This window comes from Danio rerio, chromosome 20 (genome assembly GCF_052040795.2).
Source record: "Danio rerio strain M-AB ecotype USA chromosome 20, GRCz13ab, whole genome shotgun sequence".
Classification (NCBI taxonomy): domain Eukaryota; kingdom Metazoa; phylum Chordata; class Actinopteri; order Cypriniformes; family Danionidae; genus Danio; species Danio rerio.
Genome location: NC_141040.1, coordinates 39,415,773 through 39,427,817, shown reverse-complemented (window position 1 = coordinate 39,427,817; position 12,045 = coordinate 39,415,773). Strand labels below are relative to the sequence as shown.

Genomic DNA, 12,045 nt, shown 5'->3' with positions numbered 1-12,045 from the left:
TGATGACGCGTCGGTTTCTCATTATTATTCATATCGGAGTTTTCTTATCCAATGAGAAGAGTCGGCTGCTTAATTATTCATGAGAGCACGTGCTTTCCGAGGGAAGGCATGCCAGTTTCAAGCGAGCTGAGAGTCAACAGACTTTAACAGACTTTAAGTATTAACAGACTTTAAGTATGTTCTGTTTGTTAATTCACAGTAAAGTGATGACATAAGAATATGACTATTGATCATTCTAAAGTTGAAATATTATGATTGAGATATATGCTTGTCATTTGTCATTGACAACATTATTAGACCATTTTTATCACTAGTAAAATGAGACATTTGTTATTATCAGATTTCTCTTGCATTATATAGGCTAGAGTAGTTATACTGACACTGTAAACATTTATTTGCATGCAAAATGCAGAATACACATTGTATTCGCTAGGAAAGAAAAGACAAAGCGCTTGTCATAATCATACCTCTAAAAAGCGATATGAAAAAACATACATGCAAATCATGCTTCTCTCGCAGCTCACAAACAATCAATCTGTGCAACAAACTGAACATTATTCACAACTTTATTACCTGTTATTCACAGCATATGCAGGTTCTGTTCAGTAAAGGATCATTGGCATGCACTCGCATGTCCTCTCGGTTGTAAACAAACTCACATGTTATTTGTAAATGTGTCATTACATTAAGAGAGAAAAACATTTTTGGGTGAATTAAAGCATATAAATACTGCAAGTACCACTTTTAATTAGCGCCATTTGGAGGTGTCCATCCATGTTGCTGTGAAGACATGTGCATCTGCCTTTATGCTTCTCTCCTGACTTTGAAAATATGATTAGCTGAATCGTAGAAAAGCTACATTAAAATTGCGTGTAGGGTCGAATTGAGATCACAATGTTTTTCTGATCAATAGTGCAGCCCTAGTAGCTAATGAAATCAGGGAAATTTCTCATACATTCGTTTGAAGAGGTCTCCTGAAAAATATCAGTTTGATATAAAATCCCTTACCCCTATGCTTACAAGCAAAAATAAATAAATAAATTGGGACACTACCCTTCACATGAACGCAGATGCAGAGGTGTTGGGGTTAGGGAAAGAGCTAAGAGGTAGAATTGGGATTAAGCATAAATCTCCATCTGAACGAATGCAGCTTTTCTGACAAACTACACATGAAAAAGGGCCTTCGATTTATCCCCCAAACCTACCAGCTTCAACATGTTGGGCCCAATGCTAAGATTGGTCAGCTGATAAATTACAAGCTTGATGTAATAGTTTCCCTTACCATTACTGCTTTATTATTTCAGCTGTAAATGTATTTATTTAATTCTAAAATATAATAACATTTCTCAACAAGTAGATAATTGCATTTTAACAATACAACATTTTATATTACTGTCATACTGATGACAATATTTTTGACATCCATAAAAATCTGATTTATTTTACAATTTTTAGATTTTCTCCATAAATTATGCAGTTCAGCCTACAGAGAAAGGCTGTGGTCTGTAGGTGGTGTTTGAGCTCATGTGTAATTAGCATGGCTCTGGCATGCTGAAAAACGACTAGCTTAACAAAAGCAAAAATACACTAGCATGAGTTGCAATCAAGGCTTAAACATGTTATTAGCTCTGCCTCTTACTTCCAGACTATCTTCATCAAAAAAAATCTAGGTCATGGATGCTTCATCCAATTCCATAAAGCAAAGACAAGGTTACATAAACTTAAACAAGTGAGAAGACAGAGGGAGAAACAATATCTGAGCCATAACGCATTTCATTCACAGTGCTTTCACAGACTGTTACCATGGACAAAAACATCATAAATCTAAATTCCAGCAGCTGCTCAATTCAATGAGAAGCAACATCACTGAGAAGAGCCAGAGAACTGAGGAGGCCAAGGTTACAGTCAGGTTCAAATGCCAGCTAAAGAGTCAGGTCTGGTAACACTCCAATGCACACAGTACGCTGCTAGTTATCACCTACACGATCTCCTGCAGTAAAACCATGCTTCTGTTTTCTGGCACAACAGTAGGGCTACAAGCTTTCACAGATATCCTACTAATTACATTATGTAAAAATATTAACAGTGGTTACGGCAATCATTGCATTTCACACAAGCTACTTCCTGTGTGATTAACATCAGCATGACTGACACACAGAGAGGAAAAAAGAAAGTGTAAAACAAACAGGAAGTTTATTGAAAGTGCACAATAAAGGCATCATGCTGCTTGTGTGCAATATAGTATGTCTGGTTCAATGCCAAATACCTGTCACACTTCTGCCTGAGCACAATTGACCCGTGCTTGAACAATTTCAGAAAGTAATCAAGTATTAGGGCTTGGAATTTACAGGGAGAATTAGATGTTAAAGCAAGGACCTATATGCAGGTCATTTATCTTTGTCAATAATATTGAAGCACTGTGAATAGACAAATCATATCAGGCTATTAAATTGTTATGCATTACTTAAATCTCAGATGCAATTTGCTGATAAAAGTATACAGTATGAAAGAAATACATGTTTGTTAGAGCTCATTTACTAAGGAGTCACATTTTTATTATTTCCCCACTGAAAAAGAGGAAAGAAAATAATCTTTCAAACAGAACAACTGAACAATAATAGTTTTACAACAATTTTAAATAAAAAGTCAAAGCCACCCAATGCAAATAAACGTGAGTAAAAAAAAACAAACAGAAAAAAAAAAATCGACATAAAAAAATGAAGCATGTATTTTGAAAATAGAGCCCAATTGCACATCCAATTGTAGTGTTTGCATAAAATTCTACTTTAAATACAAATGTGACTTTTTAAAGCACATTAAATGCAACTAATAATGCTTTAAACACCTATGTTAAAAATAAAACCACAAAATATGAAAGAAATAATGTACTTCACCATAACATATATTAAAAGTCTGATATCATAGTCCAAGAAGAGTGTCAAACAAAAAAAAAAACATTAAAAACATATTAAAATCTAATGGTACAAGTTAATTCAAAATAAATAAATGTACAAAATAATTAAACAATTAACTTATATTTTCTTATATTACATTATTAGTGTTTCTAAAACTTAATTGGTTTTAAATTGTGGCAAATGTAACCTAAAGGTAGGGCTGGGCAGTAAATCGATTTTATTGATTAACTCGAGTGCGAAGTGTACCTCGATTTTTTTGAGTGAAATTTTTTATTTTTTTTCCCCTTAATATGTGATGCTCTACTCTGGGCTCCTATCCACTTGCTAAGTGTGACGTCACGCGAAGCGGCTTCCGGGTCTAAGCGCTCTATTCAACTGAATGGGGAGACTCATGAAATGGTAATAATAAACGTTTACAAAGCGATTTAATGCTTTCGAAAATCACGATCGCAATATATATGTCCATGCCTAATATCCAATGACCAAAAAGTGATTAATTTTTTTATAAATTGTAAAATTTTTGGTATTTGTTATGCAGCAACCCCAGAAATTGTTGTGTACACTATGACTTTATATAAAATTAACTTTAATGTGTGATAGGAATAAAACGTGATCATAAACGAATGATTTCTCCAATGAATGGCAGCTTGGACCCGGAAACAGTATACAAATGTCACAAACACGTCACCACTTAACAAGCGGAAAGTTCTCCCTGCATTGCCATAGAAACGCATAAACAACATGCAGCGAGCAGAAGAGAACTATAAGAAACGTTGCGCTCTTTGAAATTAAATTTAATTATATATTTAATTAATATGTGACCCAGCCGCAAAGACGTTCATTACTTTATATATAAAGACTGACAAAACTCGCTCAGTGCATTAGACTAATCTACCAGATGCAGCGACCCCACGCAAATAAGTGAAGTTTATTTCTAAACAAATTTCAACAGGATCACGTGCTTATGATTGTTAACAGCTGTTCCAGCATTAGCTCATGACCAATTATCCTATCAGACGATTTCTAACTCACTATAAATAACCAGAGTTTTCTCATCTCAATATCTTCGTCTTGAAGAACAGAGTGATTGTTTGAGAGCCACACGGGAAGAAGGAACTGTACTTAGCACAAAATGAAAATGAAAACTGAAAGTAGAGCTGCACAATTAATCGTTAAAAGATCGCAATCTCGATTCGACCCCCTAGACGATCTTAATCCAGCATTTCTACGATTCTGTCAATCATATTTTCAAGTTCAGGAGAGAAGAAAAGGCGGCCACACAAGTCTTTTCATTGTTCCATATTTCATTCCATATTTCACCTAAAAATGTCATTTTTGTCTCAACATGATGTTTTCGCGATCGGGAAATCACACTTGACATGAGCTGCTGACCGTGAGCAGTTATCACAGAGAGGGTGCACGCGCGTGCTCTACTCAATGATAGACGCGCACGTCTACTTTAGTGAACAGAACCTGCATATGTTGCGAGTAACGGGTAATACAGTTGTAAATAATATTCTGTTTGTGGCACAGAATGATCGTTTGGGAGCCGCCCGAAGTATGAACAAGCACTTAGCAGTCAAAATGAAAGTGAAATTGTGCACTTCATTTAAATGATTATATCGCATTTTAGAGTTATGGTTACGACAAGCATTTGATATGTTTTTTCTTTCATAGCGAACCCACAGTTGTGCATGAAAATAAATGTTTACAATGTCAGTATAACTACTCTAGCCTATATATTGTTGAACATAATCTGATAATGGCAAATGTCTGGTTTTACCAGTGAATAAAATTGTCTAATATGAAAGATTGCAAGCATATATCTCAAACATAATAATTCAACATCAGAATTATTATAAGTAGAATAGAATTATTTATAGAAACCAGTAGACCTACACATAATATTATTATCGATGTTGTGCCATATGTTGGTTTTTACCATACCTTTATTTCACATCTACAGAATCGTGAGAAAATCGTGATCTTTATTTTAAGCAAAAAAAAAAAATTGCGATTCTCATTTTAGCCAGAATCGTGCAGCTCTAACTGAAAGCATGCACAAAATTTAAATAACCATATGGCATTATAGAGTTATTATTAGGCTACGACAAGCATTTAATATGCTTTTTTCTTTTTTAGCGAACACAAAGTGTTGTGCATGAGAATAAACAGTAGACCTACATATTGATATAGTTTTTTTACCATATGTTTGAGAAATAATAATAAGCCCACACATATTAACCTTTATTTTACATCTCATGAGAAAATCATGATCTTTATTTTAAGAAAAAAAAATTGCGATTCTCATTTTAGCCAGAATCGTGCATCTCTACCCACTGGCCTAATGTGAGTAATTTACAGGTATATGAACTGATAGAAAACAAAATAAAAATGAATAAATCTCTGAATGCTTGTTTTTTTTTTCAAACAGATATAATCGCCCAGCCCCACCTAATAAGAATCAGCAAAAACACACAAAGATCCAATAAACCTTATTTTAAATTCTCCCAATAACCACTGATACAATGCATAGCTAATATTCTGTAATGACAACAATATACTGGTTTAATCATGTAATCAGCTTTGAGAGCTTAAACGATGAGTCGACTAATCCAACCATGCTTAGAAAACCCTGGACAGCTAAAACAACGCAGGGTGCATCCTGTTTTTGCTTCTACACATGCACTGCATAGAACAGACAAACGACCTCTGTGGATTAACAAGTGATTTTACACATGCCTTGTTGCCAGCTGGATGAGGCGACGGAGGCCTTTTGGACGACACACAATGCATTTACACACTGCCAAAAGGCTACACATTCAGCACAACCCCATGCACTCCCATTCGCTATCTTTTGCATGTTCTGCCACCATGCTTGCTCGCCATGGCATGAGAAGATTCTCAACAAAGTCTGAAAAAGAAAAATTACTCAGAGCGACTAATCAATTAGCTCCTCAGCACAGCAGACTTTAAAAAAGAATGCAGCACATGTTCAGTCTAAGGCAACCTAATTTAGGGGCCGTTCACACAACATTTTCAGTCCAAAACGGGTAATTTTTATCAGTTTTGCTTATATGACAATGGCATAATGCTGCCATTGTGTCTGTCTAACCCTAACCCTTACTTTTACAGCCAACAATGTGACCCATCATACACTAAAAAATAAATCTGTAAAATTTACAGTGAAAAACCGGCAGCTGTGGTTTACAATGTTACAAAGTAATTTTTCATTTTCATGGTAAACTACCGTATTTCATTAATTTATAGAGGTAATACGTCTGTATTTTGAATGACCAACATCTACACATCTTTTGTTACACAGTTAGACACATTAGCAGATCCATATGCAGGAGGTGATGAGGAAGTAACATAATGAACCAAAGCTCATCACAAGCAACTTTTCCCTTAAGCAGAAAAATGGATTCATATCTAGAAGGTGCTTAGTGTCATTCACACAGCTACTAAACACCAGTATGGTAATACGCATAAAATTAAAGTCATGAAATAAACATTGTTTATCAACATTAGATGTAACATAAATCTCTAATGTACATAATTTCTGGGAATTCTGGGAAAGTCAGTTTACGGTTATTCGCCGTATATATTAGGGAAACATATCGTTAACCAGGTTACGGATTTTGACTGTAGCATTTTTACAGTTGAAATCATGGCCATTTTTTACAGTGTACACACGCAGCAGATTCTACACACACACCAGTGCCGAGCTATCCATAGAACATAATCTCTTCTTTACCGGTACTGTTTTCTAACAAGATGATGGCAACTACTGCAAATAGCAAATACTGGCCTGGCATAAGTATTTATACATGTGTTTTTGGCCATTTTTACAGACATGAAATGCAGATCTTATTAAAAACAATGTGTAAAGATAGCCTTAAACCCTGATCACACCAACGCACTGGAATTGAGAGCCGCACCTTTTGAGTGGTTTACTAATGGCTGTGAGCATTTTGCATGTTGCTTATGCACCCTTTGCACCTCGATTTTAACCACCTGGGGCCGGTTGCACCAGCAGTGCGCAAGTTAAAACGTAGCCCAGTTGTGACTTAAAGGGGCACCAAGTTACAATTTACACATTGCTAAATATTTTTGTGTTCCACCACCGAACTTAGTTTAACCGTAACGCTACGTTCCACCTAAATATTTACAGCAACTTCCTGATTAACGAATAACGAATGAAAAGATATGACCATGAAATTAGTTTACATTGAGGAGCTCGCGATCATATTGAAGAATCATCTCGCACTACTCACAGCCTTAGTTTCCTCCCAAATCTCGCATTTGTTTTGGTTTGTGAAAAGAGTTAAATTTTCTATCAAGGAGTATTTTTTGTTAATTGTAATTAAAACGAGAATTTCTTCATGACTTTTTCTTCCAGCTGTTTTCTCTATCATGTGGAGGATTATAAAAAAAAAACAAGTATGTTTTGATTACTTCATGTGTATTTTGCGTGCATTCACGGCTCGCGATCCAGATGTGTGCATCGTCTGTTATTAATGCCTGCCTGTAATTTAAATTACTATAAAAACTTAATTTGTCATTTAAATTTCATAGGACAGTTATATCTAGATGCATTAGTTGCAGAATTTTCAAGCAGGTTAACGATTTAATTGCTTTTTATTGGATATTACATCATTCAATGCGACTACAAATGACTTTACGGGGAGCTTACGACCTAACTACGGTTTGCCCTAAAAACATGAGGTGCAACCTAGTGCTGCACGATTAGTCATATTGCAATCGCGATGTCAGCCTATGCGATTACATTACAGTAAAACTTGCGATTATATTAAATAAACAAAAGCGAAAGTAGTGCATGGGCAGCGCGTATGGAGAGCAGAAGTAGCACGCAGGCGTTTGCCTTTCACACTAGCTGCGTCTGCAGCGCGCAGCTCTTCAACTAATAATGACTTCACACAGCTAGAGCTGTGCGATTTGGGGCAAATATTTATTTGACAGATATTGCGATTTCAATTTGATTTGTGATTTAATTTTGTAGTCAATCTTCAGCTCAATAATCTGTATTGTAGATTGGGTTGGGTTTATGGTTGGGGTGGGGGAAGTCATTAAAAATACAATTTATTAGGTAGCAGATAGCATAAGAAAATACTTTATGCATCTATTGATTTTATTTTACTGCAGGTTGGGTTTAGGGTTGGGGTGGGGATAGACGTTAATAAAATACAATAAATGAAAAATGCTATAAATTATATAAATAATTCTCGTTAAGTTCCGGCCGCAACTGTATCCAATCTAGCAATGAGCCTAATCCAGCTGTGTTTAACTGCGATGTAAGTTCTAGGATGAGACTGGGTTGTTACACTTTTCTGGAATTATGGCAGGTCATGGACAACTAGGAGTTGTGAGGAGGTCCATACTTCCTGCTAACTTTTCCTCCGCTCTTTGTTTACTTCCATGTGTTGTGCACATGAGTATCCCTGCTCATTAATTCTGACCGGTCAAAATGCAATTAAGGAAATCGGTCTAACCAATGACTGATGTGGATGTTGTCACGTGACAAGAGCATTCAGAGCAGTCGGTCTGATGCGAAACAAAACCAAGACGGCTGAAAATGCTCCAATGCATAATTTTTACCTTTGGTCCAAACCAAAGAAAACATACGTTAGCTGTGAAAGTGGTCATACAACCATAATATTATCAGTGTTCAAACGCAGACTGATCTATGCAAGGACAACAAACAGCTTAAAAGCAGAAGAGATCAGAAAGTCGTTGCAGGCAGTTTGCATAGGTAATAATATTACCGTATGAGGAAGTACTTGTCCACAGAAACTTCACTATTATCAATCTCCAGGTGCTTATGTACTTTTCTAGCCACAATGAAAACTTTGTCAGGATGGAAGACTGGTCAAACTGCCCTGAAACAAGATCCCTGTCATTTCAAAAGATATCGTGCAAAGCCATACCCAGAGGCTGAACCCGTACACTGAGCACCGCAGCTGTCGCCATTCGTCTGGCAGCAGGCAGCATTTCACAATTGATCTGGGAAAACAATAATAAATCTCCAAATTCTCTGAATGTCCAAAGAAGCACAAAAACTGAAACACTAAAGCAACTGGAAGAGAAGAGTAGCTCAGCAGCAACTTGTCAGACTGACTTTAAATCATGGGGGTGTCCTAACTGGCGCTCCATCAATCCCTGTACAGGATCCAATGGGTGGGATTTGACTTTCCCAGCTCTCCTGAGTGTCAGTAAAGAAGCAGCTGCTGTGGTCTAGTGTTGACAATAACAACCTGGAGCTTCTCTTCGCCAACTAAGCACTTTGAAAAAAGGCTTTATCCTCAAAAATGCAATTGTATAGGGCTACATTTTAAGCTTAATTGCATTTGGTGCATGACTGGAATGCTAGTATCTTAGTATTTTATCCAGCAACAGAAGAACATGGAAACTATGCAAAAAATGTTTACAGAGCAGTGGTCTCAACTCAAATGATCTTTCATCAGGGGCAAGGTTAAAGCACAGTTCTCTCAAAAATGAAGTTTTTACAATAATTTATGCAAAGTTGCAAACACATACAGGATGCTGGTGACTTTATTTTTCTTCAAGAAAAAAAACGTTAAAATGTTCTTGATACATAAAATGCAAGCCAATCATAACCGGCACATTGGGAGTCAAAAAACATAAAGAGGGAAAAAAAATAATACCCACAACTGCTGAAAAAACAGCGCAAGATTCCTGGTGCATAATCATAAATGCATTGGAGCAAACTCTCATGAGTTAACACGGTTTGGTTACAATTTTTGTTTTATAGTTTTATATATTCAGAATAAGTAAAAGTACAGTTCAGATGGATAATACAACACTGAACACTAGGGATAGGAAAATGACCGGATTCAAGGTTTACCACAGTTTGAAAAAAAGTCAAGGTTTTGAAACCGCAAACATTTTTTATGACTTTTTCATTAGGTTCTTTAGGGCAACAGCATCTACAGCAAAAGGACCGTCCAAATTTAAAAGCTACTGGTCAGCTTCACAATTCAGGAACTGTTTTACAAACAAGTCACTTACACCAACATACAAGCATGAAGCATGCTGTAGACCTGAACAGTGCAGTGGCTTTACTTTATATACAAAGAAAAAAAAGCTATGCAAAATAATCTTAACATAAAACATATTGTGATCAATGGGGAAAAAGTTGTTTTTATAACCTTACATTTTAAAAGAACGTATTTTAGAGCAATAATCACAATACTGTGAAACCATAAAACCTTGATTTTTTTTATCTAAGGTTATCATACTGTCAGAATTTTATACCGGCCCATGCCTACTGAACACACACTTCATCCCTCAGCAGTGTAAACAAGAAACATCAGTTCATGAGCAAGTTTGCATCTGTCTGCATCATGTGACAGGAAGCTTGCACTACAGACCATCGTGAGCATGCTAAAGACCACTTACTGAGGCATTAAAGATAATTGCCATTATACTGTATTAGAAAACGTGATAATCACTACAATATTCAAAAAAACTAAACAAAAAAAAATTGAGAAAAGATTTTCAGAAAAGAAAATATCAACTAATATTAAAAAAGGACCGGCATGGTTTACTGTTAAATAAAACAAAACAGACACTTTAACAATGTAAATATTACCACCACTTCGATTCACTAGTGTAGTTATATCAACCTGAAATCATCAAGAACAATCAGATAAACAAAAACACCTGAAAAAGAGTCAAGTTACTTATTTGTTAATTGTTATCTTCTGACTTTCTTATCATGGTTTGATTGTTGGTCATACAATATTTCAGAATCCATGCTAAAATGTTACAGATTTCTGGGAAAACTCTGCTTGGTCTCTTTCAGAGGGTGTGCTAAATCACCAACTTATCGCAAAAGCACTGAGAGCTAATATATATGCAGTATTTCAATACATTCCCAAGCCCTAATAGTAATACTGTTATAAATAATGTTCAGTTTTTCGCTTAAAGAGACCTCAATGTATCATTAGGAGCAATGGGTATTAATTCTGTTTTGCCTGTATGGTTTTTTTTTTCACTCAGTGGCAATAAAAGTAGCACATTCTGATACACCAAAAAGCACAGATTCAGCTATAAATATATTTTAAATTAAATTAAAGAAAACAAATGTCACCTGTGTAATTTTGGGATGAACTAACTTATTCATTTTAAAGCTGGTATATTTCTAGTATATTGACTCTTGAGTCAAGTGAAACGTTACGAGGATTAAACCTTCGAGCAATGTCAGCAGTCTATATCCTTGACATACCACATGTATTAAGTCGTCATCACGCAGAGATATAACGTAAACGATATTCAAATTTCTCATTTCCATTTAAAACCAGATACAAACGTATTTGTGCTGCAGATCAACCGTTGGCAGTTAAACACCGTTACAGGCACGAGACTCACTGCCAAATGACAACTTCATTTACGTTTAACAGCCAGCGGGTGGGCTTTACTATAAAACACCAGTAACGTTACGCTCTTAACCCAAACATATTCAAAACACATTTTGTGTATAAACATAAATTATCTGTACAGCTTTAATGTTCTTTAAATTCTCGTGATAATCGCTGTCGCAGTTAACAGCCACAAAAATCAATCACTGAACTCTACTAGCGCCTTCCTCTTCGATACAGCCTAGTTCTGACTAACGTTAAGGGTTAAATAAAAAATATACCTGCTCTGTGAAACCTAAAACACATAACCAAATAAGTTCCTTATGAGAACAGCAGAATAAAAACTCAAACATCTAAGTTGCAGTGAAGTCGCACTTCCTGCGGCTCTGGGAATATTGAGGCGTTTGACAAGAGAGCGCCACTCTTCCAAATAATATAAACTGAGGATTTTGCAACAATTCATGTTTTATTCTTCAACTCTACATTAAGGATGCAGACACGTACAAGTAGTCTTGTTGTACTTACCAATAATTTCCGCAATTAACGTTTTTACAGAGATTTCTCTTCTGTCAACTCCAGCGACTCGGACAGCTCCACCTTCTACTTCACTAGTTTAGTTGCAGTCAACTCAGTGCACTGGGAAAACACACACAACTGCGTGAACACCGCGACAGGCGCCCAATTCAAAATGGCCACCCGAGGAGTCAGCTTTTCACAATAAAAGTCCA

General features: G+C 36.0%; 1 protein-coding gene and 1 long non-coding RNA gene across 12 annotated transcripts in view; one reads left to right on the top strand and one right to left on the bottom strand.

Annotated features, from left to right (window-relative positions):
• The window catches only part of fam49a (family with sequence similarity 49 member A), a 113,374-nt gene that overhangs the window by 35,078 nt on the left and 66,251 nt on the right, over positions 1–12,045 (bottom strand). For 6 of the 11 annotated variants that reach the window (XM_087296446.1, XM_087296453.1, XM_087296449.1 and 3 more), the window contains 1 exon segment: positions 11,843–11,942. The exons of 2 other annotated variants lie outside the window; for them this stretch is intronic. The gene's annotated coding sequence lies outside the window, so the exon portion shown is untranslated. 11 annotated transcript variants of the gene reach the window in all.
• LOC147832280 (uncharacterized) lies at positions 4,591–11,962 on the top strand. Its single transcript, XR_015518698.1, has 2 exons — positions 4,591–7,781; positions 7,864–11,962. It is a non-coding gene; the product is annotated as an uncharacterized LOC147832280 (long non-coding RNA).